Source organism: Pleurodeles waltl, chromosome 4_1 (genome assembly GCF_031143425.1).
Source record: "Pleurodeles waltl isolate 20211129_DDA chromosome 4_1, aPleWal1.hap1.20221129, whole genome shotgun sequence".
Classification (NCBI taxonomy): Eukaryota; Metazoa; Chordata; class Amphibia; order Caudata; family Salamandridae; genus Pleurodeles; species Pleurodeles waltl.
Genome location: NC_090442.1, coordinates 198,349,402 through 198,367,976, shown reverse-complemented (window position 1 = coordinate 198,367,976; position 18,575 = coordinate 198,349,402). Strand labels below are relative to the sequence as shown.

General features: G+C 40.5%; 1 protein-coding gene across 8 annotated transcripts in view; it reads left to right on the top strand.

Moving 5' to 3' along the window:
- The first annotated feature begins 280 nt into the window (after positions 1-280).
- ERC1 (ELKS/RAB6-interacting/CAST family member 1) overlaps positions 281-18,575 on the top strand; it is a 1,341,708-nt gene continuing 1,323,413 nt past the window's right edge. For 5 of the 8 annotated variants that reach the window (XM_069228110.1, XM_069228107.1, XM_069228106.1 and 2 more), the window contains exon 1: positions 304-609. The gene's annotated coding sequence lies outside the window, so the exon portion shown is untranslated. Of the gene's footprint in view, positions 610-18,575 lie in introns of all 8 variants that reach the window. The other 3 variants (XR_011202236.1, XM_069228108.1, XM_069228104.1) reach the window with 1 other exon arrangement.

Below are 18,575 nucleotides of genomic sequence, written 5' to 3'. Positions count from 1 at the left end.
ATATATATTTGTATTTTTAAACTCAATGTCGCTCTTTATAACTAAAGACGGTCACTTATTTCGATACCTGAAAGTTCCCTTAGGTTGTAAGTTGATTTTTTTTTCTACTGCGATCTGTCTCATCTCGAGTTGATGACTTTATGAGCGTTCTTTTTTATTACATCATAGTCCTTCCTTAGTGTCTTCAAGTTGGACGTCCTATTTTTGTTTCTAGTGCTGAGAAACTGTTCTCTCGGGGTTGCGCACGCTGAGGCGAGGTTTGGGGTGGCGGCGCGCGGCTGACGTTGACGCAAGAGGCCGAGTGTGAACATTCTATGGGCTTGGGCTAGGGCAGTAGTAAGAGGGAGGGATCGGGCTCCGGGCTGGGGAACTGAGCTGGCGCGAGACTGAAGGCAAGCTCGGCGGGTGCGCGCATGGGGTATTCTATGTCGGCAGAGGAGAGGAGGCTGGAGGAGGGCACGGGTATTTGACGGTTCAGGACACCATCCGACTGGGGCTCTCGTAACTGGAGTGGAGTGTGAGCTTGTGACCCCGAGGAGCAGAGCAGGGCCTGGTGACAGCACGAGCGCAGAGCTTGGGGTCCTCCGGAGAGGCAGGAGGCACTGACAGGTAATAAAGGGGTAGCAAACGTACCACCAGCCCGTGGCAGACAGACACCACGGAGACAGAGAGGGTACCCTAGGTAGGACACTCTCCCAAGAGAGAAATAGGATGCCATGTCTGTCTGTAGCATTCTTGTATCGGAGCTTGAAGAGGTGGGGAAATCATTGGGGAGCAGTGTGTTCAGAATAATTGAAATGCTCCAAGAAAGAAACCAAAGCAAAAGATAAGTGAATACCGGGTGATGAGCCCTGCACCATATGTTGTCATTTAAACCATGATGGGTGACCTTATCTTTAGCAACACCCCCGATACAGCCCAGTGATGCCATCTGGGAACTCTCCAAATAAATGCCGAATAACAGTTTGTCATTATCGGCCCCAGTGTGCCCATTAATCAGATATAACCCGCTTTGCTTTCAGGTGTACTATAACGAATACTTTGACGCTCTTTCCTTCTGAAAATAAACGTGGTCAAGCTATGTTTGTTGTTAATGTTGACTTGTTTCCATAACACACAATTCGCTTGGAATATTTTCTTTTTTAATTCTATATTCTGGAATGCATCTTTATATGCGTGACACTGTCAGCCTTTTCATTGTCTATCATACTCGCTATATGCCTGACATTTGAAAGAGATGATCATACATGTCACTAAAATTCCATGCACAGTAGCATTTCTGCAAGTGTTTTCACGGCCTGTCAGTTGCCAATAGCTTAACCCAGACGTTGGAAAATGCTCCCACCCCCACACGCAACGTATTCTTATGTCCTCAAATTTGTTTAAAGTCTTTCGTATTCGTTTACTTTTTACTTGGAATGGTAATCCATTTAATCGCCGCCACTGCTCGCATTGGAGAAGCTTTAGTACAACGCCTGATCCTAAAATTATCCTTGATCGCAGGTGTATCGCAAGGGTCCTTCCTTGTTCATTGGCTACATCCACACATTTCACACCGTTTTCATAATGTGCATGTTAGTTAGATATTCCGGCCCCACCCACAATGAATAAGCAGCGCGAGTAGTCACATCTGCACAAATTTCCAGCTACTGCTGCTCCGGAGGCGAAGAATGCCAGGCATCCACTGGCCCTCCCGTCCATCCTCTTCCCAGGCCCCGTGCTTGGCTGTCGTGAAGAGGCTCTTCCCTTCTGTAACATGAGGACACTTGTTCCCGTGTAGAGATCTTCGAAAGAGATACAGGGCTGCCTTTCTTCTGGCTGCTTACCTTCCTTGCTGGTTGCAGATGTTGTCCTCTGGGGAGGCATTTCTCAGGCTCCTATCTGCTGCTCATGCTGTTGTGTTGGGGGTGGGACTGAGATCATTTCTATGAGGAGGCTGAATCAGTGGTACAGACGAAAGAGCAGGGCGTCGAACGGTACATGCTTCCACACCCGGTATTATGGCTTTGTGCGGTTTTCGAATTCTTGTGTTTTTTGTACCAGCGCTCAGATATAAAGTCAGAGAAGAGTTATAGCTGGTGTCTGCTGTGGGCAGCACGCGAACATGTTGCGAATCACATATTTTCAAATCAGATTCTCTGATGTGTAAAGTGTTTTTGTAATGCAAGATTGTATGGATTATCCATCCCCTCTTTAATGTACATCAGCGCCCCGCTTTGTTGTGTTTATTGCATTTACATTTGGAGTTGGTCTAATGTGGTTGCTTCCCCAGACGTGCCTCACCAGGACTGTTACAAACAGAACATTAAACTTTAAATTATTCCTGCCTCCAGTTAGAGTCAACAAAGATATCATTTGAACAACAACTGTGTTGCGTGCATATTCTGTTTAGGTGAAACAAAAACTGTTACTCGAGCACCAGGATGGATTTTGTGAAGAACAAGTAGTATTTAAAATACAACCTTCACATTCAAATTGATTATGCATGCCATTTCTTTAGATTTCTATCATAAACATATTTTATACTATTTTTATAATTAGGAGTTAACCTTTTAGATTTTTCTATGATGGCAAAATAACTCACTTAAAAAAGATATTAAAGTAACATGCATGCTTGAAATTCCTTCTTCTCGGGTAGGTTCAGTGAGAACCACCACGTTTACTAATAACACCTTTTGGTTTAAGAGGGCAGTGCCTTTGTGAGTGTTTGTGGCATTGGTTAAATTTGATAGTAGATGGCTTTCATGAATTGTGTGAAGTACGCATACGAATGATGTTCTTTCAAACATCATTCTTTTAGATAGAAAGAAATGAGGAAAATCTTCATGTGGAACGCAGAGAGATTATTGTTTTTGCTAACCCAGTTTAATTTGTGATTGGGATACGAAGCTCATGATTATCTTATCACTAAACCACTGCGATAGTGCCGGTCTTGACTGCAAATACAATATACTAGTTATCGTAATGCTAAATATTGGCGCATAATCTAATGCCATAATTATTATTCTGTGAACAGCGGGACAGTTCTAATAGAAGAACAATAATGTATTATATCTGTCTTATTCTGCTGTAAAAATCACACATTGCTACTGTTTCTGGGATCATGTTACGTTAGATTGTTTCTTCTTTTAACGCATGATGAACAGACCGGGAATATAACGACGTACATGCATCTTTGAAGTATTAAAATTACAGTTTTGTTACAGTAAAAACGACATAATATACTTCTTACTGTGCTAACAGCACAGGAAGTTGACAAAGCTGGTATGCCAGCGTTTGTTTTTTGTTTATAAACATGTGTATCTTGTGCAGCCACAGACACTTCTTAAACACTGCTCTGGTTCACGTATTCAACCTGGCGAGACATTCATGCTTGATGGATTTGGTAACTTTCTGTTTGGTCCATTGTTGCTTTTCTGAGCAAGCTTTCATTTGACATTATCCTTCCAAAACAAGCTCGTGTCCCATCTCTCCACACCTAATGTTTTGGTCCATAAAGTGATGGTAGCCATGCTGTCATCAATTTTGCTAAACATATTTAAACGCTAAACATGTACAGATGCTGTGGTGTTGACAACACAAAATGGATTTTTTATAGGAATAGAAAAAAGGAGTTTACTCTGAATTCGAAGACCAAAAGGATCATTGTGGGCCCAAATCTTTTTGGGACATATAAGCTTGATTTGGTTGGTGTTAAAGTTTGTACTCTTTTATCTCTGCTCCATTTTTTGTCACTTATGTATTGTTTGTTTCAGTTTTAAATAAGCCCCATAAACACATCAAAAAACATCTAAATGACAAAAATATATATTTTGAGCTAATATATATCTCTATATATAATTATTTTGAATAAATATTGACTCAGGTAAAAGGACAATGCTGGTGTTCATTAACGTGTAGTTCTCTTTATTGGTGCAGTATTGGTATGAGATGAAAATCTCTTTAAAAGAAAAAAAAAGTCTACAGTTCAGTGGAAAAAACACACGTGGCTGGCAATTTCTCAGACACAACCACACAACATACGTATTTTGTTGTCCTGTGGTTATATCAGTCCAAACTCCTGTAACTTAAAAAATAGGAAGTTAACCAAATTGAAGAAATTTAAATTTTCTGTGAATTTTTAAGCGAACAAACATCTTATAATTCTAAATCTCACCATAGACAAAGTTATCCACCTATTCAGTAAACAATAGTGTTACCTTTAGGTGTATTTCTGTAAAACCAGTATTGTACTAGGAATCATCCATCCAAGTATTTAAACAAGCCTTTCTAGGTTTCTGTTTCCTCAATGCTGTGACCAAATGTAGTGTCTCTGTCCACTCCAGTCTTACTACTTTATTAAGTGTACAGAGAGCAGCACAATATGATCATCGGCAGAAAATCCTCTTTGACCGATCTATACACGGTACACTGGCATTCATAGGGTTTATGTTGCATAAGGGTCTGCTCCACCAGTGTATAAAATAAACATACAGACCTGTTGTTCTTTACTCCAAACAGCATGACCTGGTCTTTGGGTGATATGAATGCCACAGTCTTACTTGGGGAATGATTTCGCAAAGTGATAGCAGGGTGAATTGCAAAAGGTGCTGTGAAAGTATTGTTTCATTTGCAGTACATTGTTACAGAAAGTGCTACTAGTTTTGTAACTTATGTAAACTGTAATCTTTAAATGTATATCTCACCCCTAACATTGAATACCGAGCTTTTTCACTTGCAGTTTGTCAGAGCTGGCTGATTGTTTGATTGGGGTCACTGTACGTGTGACTTCGTGGATTCTTTATAGCAAATTTTCAACGCTACAGTTTACCTCTTGCATACAAGTCTGTTACTGTTTTTATTAAACAGTAGCCATATTCAAAATGTAATTGCTGCAGTTTTGTTTCTTCCCCCTCCCGAGTGAAAGGAGAATAAGCAGAGCTTCATTGGTGGTGATGGCACCAGATGCTATCTTATCTGCACCGCCTTGCCTAATCAGCCCTCACCTCCTGACAGCTCCATATCTACCAAGGGAACAATTCTCTCACTGATATGATTTATTATCTGCATAAGAGGAAATGTAGAACAACAGTGTCTCTTGTGAAAGAGAGCACATTTTAAAACTCATTGAACGAACGAGGGTCTTGATTCAAGATGCAACATAATCACTACTTTAAACAAGTCCGGGTTCTTATAAGTATCTCCTTGGCTGGGCACAGGCAAACACTGTCACAAACTAGGCAGTGACTGCACCTCGGAAGAAAGCTTTATCTGTGTGTCCATACTTGGAACTGATAAAACTGAAGGCTTCCCAGAACACAGTGCCTTTACTTTTTAAGCTGGGTCTGCAGTCACTTGGAACAAATGGGATTCAACTCCAGCAAGAAGAGTATCTTTTCTTGTGGGTCCTATAGAAATATAAGCAGGACGAACGTTCCATTGAAGGTTTTTTTTCTGTACTTTTAGAAGGCCCGCTTGTTCAGCAGAGCAATAGGACTACTGGAGTGGTACAGATGATTTTGGAAATATTAGCATCCTGCATTTCCCTACTCTCAAACGCCTGGCTCTGTATAATAAAAATATAGCAGGAATGGGGTTGAGGGAAAGAGTGCAGGGAAGGGGATACACATCCCTGGAATTGTGTAGGTAAAATTAGTATCCCCACATGTCACAAATGGAAGAACACAAGTGATACAATTGGAAACATGGAAAATATATGTTGCTGGGGTGAGGTAAGAAGAGTAATAGGGAGGAAAGACACCAAATAAGGATCAGATAACTGGGACACAAAAGTCATCTGATCACGAGGAAGGGGTGACCCCCCCTCAACCAAATTCTGAATATTGATCTATAGACAATAGATCTTCGACACTAAACAGCTAAAATGTCTGTTCATAGTGAATATGCTAATTCCTTACTCCAGATATTATCCACACCGTTAATGCCCATCCACATGTGAGCCGTTTCCAGTAAATCGCTATTCTTTTAAGTATGAGGAAAATATAGCATTCTTCAAAACTGTCAGAAAATGTGCTAGGTTTTCATTTTTTTTTGTAAACTGTGTCTATTTTTGTAATGATTCTCATAATAAAGATTCACATGGTTTGCCACAAAATATATATCTGTAATATGTTCGTATTGAATCTTTTATGATGTAAAGCACTCTTTGCTTAGCACCTGACGGGTACATAGCGCGCTTTATAAATACTATGATTGATTGATTGATTGATTTTACATTATTTGCTGTAGTAAGTTTTTCCTCCCAATGATTATTCAATATTGGCAGTTCAGGGTGGTGCAGCAGGTAAACATTGAGTAGGAAAAAGAACAGATAATGGACGGAATGCTGAACAATGCAAACATCCACCCCCAGTCGCAAAGATCTGGGTTTAATCCATCGTTTTTTTTGCCCACCATGACACCCCAGTTTGGACCCAGCAATATGCAAATCAGTCTTGACCCTGTTCCCTATGGGAACAGTCCAGCCCGAACTGCCAAGCCAGATCCTCCTTGTACTGGAAACAAGCATCCTGGGACTGGTTTCAGGGTATCACCCTTCATCAGCCAGGTTAGCTTAAATTCTGTGAGCCCGGGACCCACGTCTGGGCATACCCAGTGCACTTAGGGCGACAAAAGCAAAAAGAACATACGATGGCCAGAATGCTGATTAATGCAAACATTCACCCCCAATTGCAAAGATCTGGGTTTAATCCCTTGTTTTTTTTGCCCACCATGCCACCCCAGTTTGGATCCAGCAATATGCAAATCAGTGTTGACCCTGTTCCACATGGGAAAAGTCCAGCCCGAGCTGCCAAGCCAGGTCCTCCGTGGACCAGAAACAAGCATCCTGGGACCGGTTTCAGGGTATCACCCTTTATCAGCCAGGCTAGCTTAAATCCAGTAGCATAGTGAGCCCGGGACCCACATCTGGGCATACCCTGTGCACTTAGGGTGACTAAAGTAAAAAGAACAGATGATGGACGGAATGCTGAACAATGCAAACATTCACTCCCAGTTGCAAAGATCTGGGTATCCCCAGACGTAGGTCCCTTGCTCCCCATCCCACTGGAGTCAAGCTTGCCTGGCTGATGAATGGTGATACCCTGAAACTGGTCCTAGGATGCTCGTTTCCATTTCAGGGAGTACCTGGCTTGGCAGTTTAGGCTGGACTGTTCCCATAGGGGACAGGATCAAGACTGATTTGCTTATGGCTGGGTCCAAACTGGAATGGCATGTGTAGCAAAACAACTATGGATTTAGGCCCACATCTCTGTACTGGCGGGTGAATGTTTGACATTGTTGAGCATTCCGTCCATCACTTATTCTTTTTGCATTTGTCGCCCCAAGTGGGAAGGGTATGCCCAGACGTGGGTCCCTTGCTCCCCATGCCACTGGAGTCAAGCTAGCCTGGCTGATGAAGGGTGATACCCTGAAACCGGTCATAGGATGCTTGTTTCCAGTCCAGGGAGGACCTGGCTTGGCAGTTCGGGCTGAGCTGTTCCCATGGGAAACAGGGTCAAGACTGATTTGCATATGGCTGAATCCAATCTGGAATGGCATGGGTAGCAAAAAAAAAGATGGATTTAGGCCCAGATCTCTGTACTGGGGGTGAATGTTTGACATTGTTCAGCATTCTGTCCATCACTTGTTTTTAGCAACCATTGAGTAGGAGCCAAAATAGAGTAGTATGTTTTCTTGTAGACTGTTATTTCTGGTGCAAGGCTAGCATAGCAGCAAATTGGGATTGTAAAACATAATTTGATTTGGAGTTGTATCTAAAAAAGTGGTTGGAGGTGAAGAGTGAGATTGTGATTTCACTGCCTGTGGGAAAGCTTGCACCACTGGCGCTCATCCTGTTCATTTATTTTTTATTTAAAGGGACTTTGGACTGCTGCTGACTTTACTGAAACTACACTCTGCAGGAGGGAGATTTTCACTGTTGCCTGTCTGTGCAGTGGGTGTGGGCAAAGAAAATTTGCACTATTATTGCCTATAGAAAAATGGTTTTGAGTGTAAAAGAAGCTTTGCTGTATGAAAGTGGTATGCGCCTCTGCTGTATGTGTCTTGCGACTGAAGCGTCTGTGTGACATAAGCTTCCCTAGGTGTGTACCCTACCTGTTCATGTATGAGGGTAAGGGCGCACATTTGTAGCTGTTCTGTTGTGAGAGTGAATCCTGAGGAAAATGTGTCTCTTTACTATACAAAAGTCCCAATTAGGCAAAGCCTGTTTTTAAATCTTCTTTTCTCACCACTGCCTTTGAATTTTGAACTTCCGTTCCTGCTTGCCATCCACTGAGATTTTAATGAAAATTATTATACTTAATTGGAAATCTAATACAATCCGGAGTTACTATGCTGCATCTCTTTGGGGTACAGAGTGGCTGTGCGGAATCGCCCACAAGATTCAGACAATACCTTTGGCTTCCTCACTTGTTAATGTGATAGCTCCTCACAAAGTTTGCCCTATCCTAATTATGCAGGTACCATTCAAAGCAATAGGACAACCAACCCTCTCATCTCTAGCTGAAATCAGCACACTACTATGGGTATTGTAGATGAAGTACCACATAGGATAAACATTGGCAAAGTATTTAGGCATCAGTTAATTCCATAGAGGCATTTGGAAAACCACAAAGTTAAGTGCCATAGATAACGCCTTCCTGACACAGGAAGAAGGCCATGGTGCAAGCTAATTAAGTATACAGATAGGTAAAAAGAAGGGGGAAGAGTGAAAGGTGGGATTAAAGTATAATAAAAGACAATAGAAATAAAGTAAACTATTGCAAAGGAGTACCGCATACAAGGAAGATTAATTGATCCAGTTCAGAAAATCCCATAGTTTGAAGATGCGCATTGACTAGGCCATAATGACGGTGACCGTGAATTCAAAATGACTGTTCCTTTTTATTTTGCAGGACTGTCTGATAAACTGCACTATTAATGTACTTCATTGAGGGTCCCTAAACTATTGTAGTGTTTGCTATCTTACACAGTGCTGCAGTGGGGGTTTCTTTGTTGTGTCATTGTTTGAGTGATGAAGACATTGGCCACGACATTTCTGCAGAGAGGATCCCCATGCAGTGTTGAAACAATGGCCATTTTGTGCAGTAGTATTAACAAGCTTTAGTAGCCTTGCAGCACATAGTTCATTATTTGTGTTATTAAGTGCAGTGCCAAAAAGTGAAAACATCTTTAAATGAAAAAAACCTTATGTTTTCTTAAATGTTTTCAAAATTCATTATCTTCAGGTTCTGCATTTCCATTTAAACAGAATAAAATGATCATCTGAATCTGTTTAAACAACCATTCTCTTTGCTGAACTTTACTGAACTGTCACCCCCTCTAAAGCACATATTGCTCCATAATAGTTGAGAAGACTGTTCACTCCTGCCTTCCTCCAACCTCGTAGCAAACAAGAAAGAAATGTTATTCATTTCACCAAACATAATTGGAGTTGTCATTGCTTGTTTTCTTTAATGGACGAAGAAATGGTTTGTCTACTTGTTAATTAACATTAGGACTTCAACTGTAGGACTTAAAGATCAATTCACACTCTATCTTTACATTGTATTGGGCAGACTGTTCTCAAGTCCATAGGGGTGTCGGTGGTTATTGGACAGTATCAGTGGTGAGTGCTGTTACTTGCCATTAGTGTACCTGCCCTTGGTACTATCACATTTATTTGGTCTACCAGGTTACCTTGTCTGTTCTTTACCAGGGCAGTAAAGCAAGCAGTCAGTTGTTACTGAATGAAGCAGTGTAGAGTTTGAAACACTGAGACTCAAGTTACTAAACAGAAACTCAAACTTAGTTGGAGATCTACCTTTTTAAGGAATTGTATTTGTAGTTTGATTTAGTTAAAAGGGCAGTAAAAATAAACAAGACTATATAGAAGCAGAAGCTCGTGACATATTTTGTTACAGAAGTATGACCCTAAATACAGTTTCAGTGCTTGCATAGTAAGGCGCTCTGTAATACAGATAATTAGCTGTTTTAAGACCAATGTTCGCACGGAGGAAAGGTTTGTTTGTTCACTGTAAACTTTAGGAACTCTTTGGCTGTCTGCTGGTAGTGAACGATTGTTTACTAATCAGTTGAACAAAGGTGTTGAGCAGAATGCTATAGTATATAATGGCTGCTAGGTTAGGACTGCCGCTTATCCCACTTTCTCAATGGCTGCAGGTGCAAATAGAGGACCAAAAGTTAGTTCCTGGCCAGATGGTTGAAAATTTGTAAAACCTAGTTAAAAAATCAAGTTGTACAAAATCCAACACTGTAAATAGCGTTTTCTCCCTCAAATCAGAGTTCATATTTTTACGGTACTAATGAGCTAGTTTCCAAAGTTAAGAGCATCAATGCACAGTCCATATAGGTACCATATGTCTTGTAGTTGGTATCTGGGCTCTGGACACTAGTCAGTGTACCCGCTGTTTTTTACAATTGATGCAGGGGGTGGTACTTGTGATGGAATTCCTCGGGGATATTATTGTTCAGTTGTATGTTGACATTTTACATTTCTTAGTTGCAGACTTTGGATTATGAGAGCGTTCAGGGGACCTGAGGAAGCCACTGGACCCACGGATCCACCATTTGGTACTGGGATTTAAGGTTAGGCTGTTGCCACAAATATAAACCACAATATACACACAAACTGAGGAAAGTGCCCAGCAGCAGCAGGTGCTCTCACAAAACCACCAGTTACCCACCTGGTTTATAGTAAGACAAATACCATAAACATGGAGGCCCCTTTATCAACAATAACTAAATGTTGCAGATGTCCATAAATTAAGTTGTGCATCAACTTTATTTCCTTTTTCTATTTCAGAAATACCAGTTATGTGACACAATACATACCTAAGAGAAGCAATCAGATGACCATACAAAATCTACATATATTTAATTGCCTGAAAAAAAATTCTTAAGGCAAGTCAGTTATCTGGAAACATATGGAAGTATGGCAATCACCACAGTATGGAATGTTAAAAATCTGGTTTATTGTTTAAATCTTCAGTGGTGTGGAATTTAACAACATAGCTGCTTGTCCATGGGACAAGTTGCTTCATAAATCTACTTGACCTGTAAAAAATCTACTTGTCCCTTTAATGCCAAGAGTTGCAGCAACAAATGATGCCACTACTAATTATGTTAGAGCTCTGATAATAGCCTCTCTGATTATGTCAGGGCTAATACTATAGTAGGGTTTAAATACTAGGAAGTTCATGCCCTTCTTTATTAATTTCTTTATTTTACCACCTTTCCACAGATATACATACTGGGGCTGGAGGAAACAGTAAGCAATAGTTCCAGGGCTGGAATGCCTTGGAGTATATACAAACCTACTAACTTGCATGTTTTATGGATTTTCACCAGCTCTTCTCTAATCTTTTTCCCATACTGAGAAAGGTTGGGGATTTACTCCTGACAAGGGCAGAAGTAGTTCTTCCAGGGTTGGGTAAAAAATGGTTGGAGGTAAAGTGAACTTGTAAATGCTAAATAGATTTACGCATGGCCAAATCTACACATGGATATTTGCTCGTGCTAAAATAGAACTCACAAATATTTGCCAAGATTACGATTTCCTGGTGTCCTTCTGTGAATTCTTGTGAAGTCATGAGAGGCACTAATGCCAGGGGTGTGGAATTTAATAAAATATCTACTTGTCCATGGGACAGGTTGTTTTGTAAATCTACTTGTCCTGTAAAAAAATCTACTTGTCCCTTTGGTGCCATGTAGTGCGGCGACAAATTATGACAGCAATCTCTTTATGTAAGAGTTCTGATAATAGCTTCTCTGATTATGCCAAGTCTACTACTATATATTAGAACATTGGAATGCTGGGGGCTCCATTGAAAACAATGGAGTGCTGCGGGCTTTTACTGGCCGGTAAAAGCCCGCAGCGCCAACATTCCAATGTTCGCTTTGTTCACAGCAACAGCTGTGAACAAAGCCTCACGGAGCCCGAGGGGATTTTAATCCCCTCGGGCTCCGTGAACATTTTTTTTTTTAATAGAACATTCTGCCCTGAGTGGCAGAATGTTCTAATAGCCTTAGAACCCGCCGTAGCGGGCTCTACCGGCTATTAAAGTCCCAAACAATGGGCCTTCGGCTCGGGCATTTAACGCGGGGAGCGGGCCTTTAATAGCCGGTAGAGCCCGCTACGGCGGGTTCTAAGGCTATAGTAGGGCCTGAATACTTGCAATTTCAATCCGTACTATAGCAATTTTCTTATCTTGCCACCTTTCAGCAGATCTATATACTGGGCTGGAGAAAGCAGTAAGTAATAGTTCCAGGGCTGGAATGCCTTTAAGTCTGCGAACCTACTAACTTGCATGTTTTAAGGATTTTCACCAGCTCTTCTCTAATCTTTTCCCATAATGAGAGAGGTCGAAATTTACTCCTGGCAATGGCAGAAGTAGAAGTACTTTCAGGGTTGGGAAAAATGTAGTTGGAGGGGAAAGTGAACTTGTAAACGCTCAATGGATTTTCACATGAGCAAATCTACACATGGATATTTGCTGGTGCTTAAATACAGTTCACAAAATTTTTCTAGGAGTCAGATTTCCCGGTCTACGTCTGTAAGTTCTTGTGAATTCATGAAAGCCACTAATTCAAAGACATATACTATGGGTGCACTTTTGTGACTTTCTTTAAGAATGGGGGTCCCTAATTAGGTCTGGTGTTAACAAAGACATTTTGTTTTTCTTAAACTATTATTTCTCTATCGTCTAGCTTGACTATGAGTGATCGCATTCGCTCTTCCACATGGAGCATATTGGCACACAGAGTAGTTTTTTTCAGTGCCAGGAACTACTGTAGCAGTCAGTGGCCTAACGAAACGGGAGTGGACCCCCCCTGTAAAGAACAGGGGGGGACCCCCTCAAGACTCACCCAGGGAAGGTGCTGTGCTGAGGGGGCATCTTTGAGGGAGGCTGCAGGGCCTTTGTTACGCCACTGGTGGCAATGTGAGCTCTTTGAGACCAAAAACATTTTTTTCTTTTTGCCAGTGTTTGTTACAACGGTGAGGGCCTGGCAGCCAGCTCACACAACAATAAAGTGTTACAAAAGTCATGTCAAAACAGGAAACGCATTGACAAAACCAAAAGAATCACCCAAAAAAAATTGGTGGACCAGTTGGCTTTGCCAGTGCTTGTTTATTTTCATGCTTCCCATAACCTTGTTGAAAATGGTTACACTTATTTTTTCATTAGGAATATTTTTTCGAAATACTAGAATGCATCTACGCATTTAACTAAGTGACGCTTCAAATAAATAGCACCTAAAATGTCCTACTTGCATTTTTTTTTTAACATTTCATTTTGAAAGCAAAGAATCATAACTCTTGCTTACAAGCTTCTGCAAACATTTGCATCTAATCAGAGAGCATTCTGGGAGCATTATACTTAGCCTCATATTGTTAAACTTTTCAAACGTGTGTACACTTTGATTTTATTTTTTTTACTGGAATCACTGCTAGTAGTGCAGTGTGACCTTAAAACGTTTATATGCAGTGCTCACCCTAATAGTGAAGGCTTTTCATTAATGAACCATAAATACAAGTTTGAACAGCATTAACAAATCTACACACATATTACCTCAACTGCTGACAGTTCCCTTCTCTAAACTGGCAGCCAAAGGGTTTGTGCTGTAGGGGGTTGGACCTACTTGTCCCAAGGACAAAATCAAAAATGAAAACTTGTTGCCCTTGACCCCAAACAATATGTCTTGGGTGATAGGAATTCCACATCCTTGAATGCAAAGACGTACACCAATTAGGTCTGCAGTTAACCAAAACCTTTTGGGGATGATTGCACTGGCTTTGCACCATAAAAGTGACGCAAACCAGCGCAAAATCTTTCCTTTATTATTTACTTTCCAGTGCAAAACTTGTTTTTGTGAAAACAAAAAATGCGTTTTAAAACCAGGTGTTTAAAGAAGGAATGTTGTAATTTCTCCTTTCTTTTCGTACCTTGCATGCATGCTGCATTGTGTAGCACACATACAAAGTAGCAAAAGTTTTAAATGTCTAAGCATAGTATTTTGTACTGGAAGGAAACCTTTCCAGTAAAATACCTATGCTAGACTCTCGCACACACCTTTGCGCTATGGCGCAAGGTATGTGTGTGTGGCACACATCAGCAAAAAATCTACACCAGTGCTACGGAGAGGGGACAAGAGAGCCATATTTCTCCCTCCCTATCACGCAACGCAGTACAGCATTTTTATCTGCTGCGCTGCCTGACAGTTTGTTTTTATTAAAATTCTGTTTTTCTCTCTATCTATTGGCTGGCTTTACTGTGAGTGAATGCATTCTGCTCTTCTTCAAGGCGCATACCGGCATCAAAAGTAGTTTTGTTCAGTGCGAGGAACTACTATAGCAATGTGTGCTTTATCTTTTTTTGACCAAAATTGTTTTGCTTTTTGCTATTGTTTGTTGCAGTGGCAAGGGCCTGGCAGCTTCTACAACAGTAAAGTGTTACAAAAGCCATGTCAAAACAAGACACACATAGACAAAACCAAAAGACAGACCGCTAACGTTGGATAGGTTGGCTTTGCCAGTGCTTGTTTATTTTCATGTTTCCCATAATCTTGTTTACGATGGTTACCCTGATTTTTCCATTATGAATATTTTTTTTAAATACTAGCATGCATCAACACTGTTTTTTCCTACTTGCAATTTTTTCTAAACATTTTATTTGAAAGCAAAGAATCATCAATTAGGCTTACAAGCTTCTGCAAATATTTGCATCTAATCAGAAGGCATTCTGAGTGCATTATACATAGCATCATATTGTTTCACTTTTAAACATGTGTACACTTTATTTTTTATTTTTTTTAATTTCTTTTTTTATTTTAGTTTTTTGTTTTGTTTTACTGAAACCACTGTCGGTAGTGCAGTGTGACCTTGCAGCATTTATTTAGATCGCTTACCTTAACAATAAAGGCTTTGCATTAATGAACCATAAACACAAGTTCGAACATCATTAACATATGGATACAAATATTACTTCATCTGCAGACAGTTTTCTTCCTTGTAAACTGCCAGCAAAACGTTTTGTGCTGCAGGGCGTTGGGTCTACTTGTCCTAAGGACAAAATAAACATGAAACATCTTGCTCTTGACCCCAAACAATATGTCCTGGGAATCGGGCTATCGGAATGCCACTCCCCAGATAAAAGTGAAGGCTTCACCAAACTTTCTTTCAAGAGATGATGCTATATTAATCAATGCCAATTAATATTGGATATTATTTGAACTGTCTGGTCCAAAAAAACTAATACAATTATCACCATGTATTTGTGGATTGTAAACTGGCATCCAGGTAATGGGTTCCTCCCTTGATGGGTTCTCAGATGATTTTGGATAAGAATGTTGACTATCTTGTCACCACAATATCTTTAGAACTGTTGAGTCTACGTTTATTCATATAGTTTGGTAATCAGAATGACCTCCCTGAGACAATGTATTGGAACAATGATTCCTTCTCGAATGTTTTTATATTGTAGGGGAAAACAGTTTTGCTTAAACAACAATGTAATTATGTGCTTAATAGATACATAAAGGTCACAGTTACTATGCATATAGTATTTTGTTAAACAATAATTACAATACATTAAAAAGTTATTTGTCTTACAAATGATGCATGCTTAATGCCGAAAATAATAATTGTGCCATAAAACAATCTTTAAGTGGACAAAAAATTGACCCCAAAGAACAGAGAAATGACTGGTAGATTTTTGGCATATGCTCTAAAATTGTAATGATTTTGGCCAATGAGGCAGTGCACTCCACTGACCCAGGTTCCTCGTCCTTTTGTGTTACCCTCTATCTTTACACAAGAACAGACAAGGACCACCGCCTTGAAATCGAGGGTGAAGAGGAATAAAATGTGTCCCCCTCTCCCTCTTGCTGAAAAGGGGCAAATATAGGTTTTCAGAAAAGAAGAGCTGGAAAGAGGTGGGTAAGGAAAATAATGATGGTCTTACTTGTCGTACAAGAATGCTTCTTCATGTCCTCTACCCCTAAGAGATATCTTGTCAGTTTTGGCCAGCTAAGCTTCGGGTCCTTTTGGCATCTGGGTGTCTTGCCTCCTCAACTAACGCCATGAAGGATTCTCTTTGTGGTGCATTTCTTTTAATACTGGTAACCAGATGTCTGCTTCTCTGTGCACCAGGAAGTACATCTCCCTTTTTGCAGGTCTGTTCTTCTGCAGGATGTATTGTAAGCTTTCAATGGGCTTAGAGCCTGGCCATTGCTTACCACTGGTTGGCTTCATCACTTTTATTTGTTTGCTTCTTATTCATTACCTTCTGTGGGCTTTACTTCCTCTTAATATGTTTATCCGTCCCCCGGAGCATGGACACATCACTTGTGTTCTTCCACTGCTCACTTTTCAGTCACTACTTTATTATTTTTGCTTAAACACTTCATGATGGTGCACGTGTTTTCCGTTTGTGTCCTTGTGTAGTTCCCCCCCACCCTCTGCCATGCTCATATTACTCTTTCTCTGCCTGTGTGCTTATCCTTGCTTCAGTAGCGTGATGTGTGCCCACCTTTGTGTGATTCTCCCCCTGCGCTGTTTTTTCTCTCCTGTGTGCTTCTTCTTATAGGGCCTCATTGTCCAGTCACCTGCTTGTGCTATTTTTTTTTTTTTTTGTTGCTTTTTGTTTACCGTTCCAGCTTTAGTCAGTAAACAAAAAGGGAAAAAAAGAGCAGGCTTGGCGCGCAAGCCTTCAAAAAAACTATTTCCCCCCTATTTTTTAGCAATATTGCACATCATCAGAGATTCTGAACAGCATTTCTATAACCATTGACAAAGGGAATGGATCACAAAGGCGGGGGTAAATGGCAGCATGCAGAGTACTGACCTGAAAAGCATCTCTTGAGCTGGAGCATGGAATTTCTTCTATATGTCCAAATGAAGTACTAGTTAATGGCTCTATGAAGCTAGGATCTCTCCTCTTTTTAGGGGTGCCTGTAGGATACCAGGGCCAACTAAAATTGATGCTATCTCTGAATTTTGATCTCTTTGGGGAACGCAGGCAGACTGCCTCTATTGAAGCTTTCTTCCCTCGCTGTTGCAGACTGGGAAAGGGGATTTGCATCAGCGCTGAAGCTAAATATGTATGTAGCTGGAGGACGGGCCTTTTGAAAAGGAGTACCTGCTGTTTCTAGGCAGTGCCGAACAGACACTGGGGTTAGATGAAGGTTCATTTTAAGTTGCATGGTAGATTGATATTCTCGTAGGCATCCTAGTATTTGCCGTGCCTGGGGACCTCCCTCAGAGACTTCACAGATTGCAGGATGGGATGTCCTCAGGATGCATAATGACAGTGTTAAAGGGAACGTCTATTTAGTGCAGTATCACTGTGTTTTCCATATTCATTTATCCTCGTAGCTAGGCTTTCCTGTTTACATTTCTTTGTTGTCGTTTCTGGTGGGGTTTTCATGGTTTTTAAAAAGTATAAAAATCAGTGGTTATTGGTATTTATTATGTTTTGCTCCACACAAAGTATCAGACATAGGGTCTGGTTACGCCTTGGCAGATGGGATACTCCGCCACAAACGTGACGGATATCCAGTCGGACATTTTACAAGTTCCATTATATCCTATGGAAGTTGTTAAACAGCAGGCTGGATATCTGTGTGTTTGTGGCACACAAACTCCCTTTTTTATATACTTTGCTTGAATGTGCTCTTTCAAATAACTTAACATTGGTTAACCTCACTGCCAGTTTAATTTCTCAGTACCCAAAGTTCTCTATTCAATCCAGTCTCGCCACATGTAAAGCTTGTACCTGGATTGAGGTATGTTTTCACCTCGTTAAGTTTGATTGCAGTAGATAATAGTTAAATTGTCGGCATTTTTACATTCTTGGCTGCTGCTTTTTTTCTAGACTAATGGCAGAGATCAGCTGAATGGAAAATTTCTGTTTAGAATGTGAGGTATATATTGTGGGGTGCTCTATTGCAAGTGCAAGGCCACACTGCCCTGCTGTTGCATGAAGAAGCAGTTGGAGTAATAAAGAAACTTCATAACCTGCCTTTGCAATACACAAAGTGAATATTATTATATAGCAGCAAAATACTAGTTGCAGTTTGCACCCAGTATGTTAAGATCAGTAAAGATTGGAGAAAAAAAAGACCTGTGTACTAGTAGCTCAGTTTCTCAAAGCCTGAGTCGTCGTGTGTCCGAATCTGATCTCCCTCTGTATATTAAGGGAGGTAGGTCACAAATTCGAACTCACTACGATTTGTTGCCATCACAGTGATGGTGGCCTGCTTAAATCTTTTTGACCATTCACCAGGTGGAAGATTTATCTAGGGGACCCTTTCCTGTTTGCAAATGGGTTAACAGTACCTTTCTGTAGTTTGTCAAAAATAATAATGTTTTATGATGGATTTCTCTCTCAGAACATTACATATCATAAGAAAATGGTATTTGGAAGGGACGCCCTAAACATTCCTCTTCTCAATAGTGACTCAATATGGTTTCTTAAATCCATTTAGCAGTTTGGTAACCTGAATCACTAAATGGGTTGAGCATTTTCGATTTACAAAATCACAGGGTTTGAAACCAGTAAATGTGTCATTCATCT